This window comes from Dasypus novemcinctus, chromosome 4 (genome assembly GCF_030445035.2).
Source record: "Dasypus novemcinctus isolate mDasNov1 chromosome 4, mDasNov1.1.hap2, whole genome shotgun sequence".
Taxonomy (NCBI): Eukaryota; Metazoa; Chordata; class Mammalia; order Cingulata; family Dasypodidae; genus Dasypus; species Dasypus novemcinctus.
Genome location: NC_080676.1, coordinates 135,803,465 through 135,804,491, shown reverse-complemented (window position 1 = coordinate 135,804,491; position 1,027 = coordinate 135,803,465). Strand labels below are relative to the sequence as shown.

Here is a 1,027-nt window from a genome sequence, read left to right as displayed (position 1 = left end):
CCCAGTGGCAGTAAAAATAAAACCACTGTTTTTCTAATGTACAAATACCTTAAGAATGCATAGCAGATCAAATATTGGTTTTACTACTTCATAATACTTGAGGTAAAATCCAAAAACTGTTACCATGATCTACAAAATCCTCCATGATCCTGCCACTAACTTCTTTAGCTTTATATGCCCTCAGTCTTCTCTATATTGTCTAGACACTCACAGGTTGGTCTTCTTTTCATTACTTCAATATTCCCTACACTATTCTTTAGGTATGAATGGAATAATTTTTCTTTCCTCACTCAATCATTTGATGATTTTGAACTTTTCCTTCACTGCAATTTTCACAGATGGTAATTATATATTTATTTTTGTAATTGTCTTTTAAAGTTTGGTTTTCTAATAAATTATCTTTTTCTTGTGGGTTGCATATATTTCTATTTGGATTCAACATTGTAGCTTATTTAACACATGAGCCTAAACATCAGATCCCCTTAATCAATTCTTTAGTGGATTTTTGTCTTGGTTTTATCTCTAAAAATCATCAAACTGAAGGTCCCCTACATTTTCTCCTGTATTCTCTCCTATAAGTTCTCTAGGTCGATGACTTATTTTAAGTTAATATATTTTTTAAAATGGAACACTGCATGAATTTGCATGTCGTCCTTGTGCAGGGGGCATGCTAACCTTCTCTATATTGTTCCACTTTTAGGGTATGTGTTGCCCAAGCGAGAACTAAGTTCAATTTTACAGAAAATGTAAGATTTGTGCCTAGATTCTTTTTGTTACATATGGATAACCAATTGTGCCAGCATCATTTGTTAAAAACTAAGTCTCCCTTGAATTAGCTTTGCAATATTGTTGAAAGTCAGTTTGTTATATATATGTGTTGGTCTAATTCTCAGTTCTCTAAACTCTTATCTTGATCTATTTGTCTATTCTTTCATTAATACTGCACTATCTAGTTGACTGTTGCTTTATTATAAATCTTGAAGTCAGTTTGTGTCAGCCATCTGAATTTCTTCTTCCTCAATATTGT

General features: G+C 32.1%; 1 non-coding gene across 1 annotated transcript; it reads right to left on the bottom strand.

Moving 5' to 3' along the window:
• Positions 1–617: 617 nt before the first annotated feature.
• LOC111765173 (U6 spliceosomal RNA) lies at positions 618–724 on the bottom strand. Its single transcript, XR_002797577.2, has one exon. It is a non-coding gene; the product is annotated as a U6 spliceosomal RNA (small nuclear RNA).
• Positions 725–1,027: the final 303 nt, after the last annotated feature.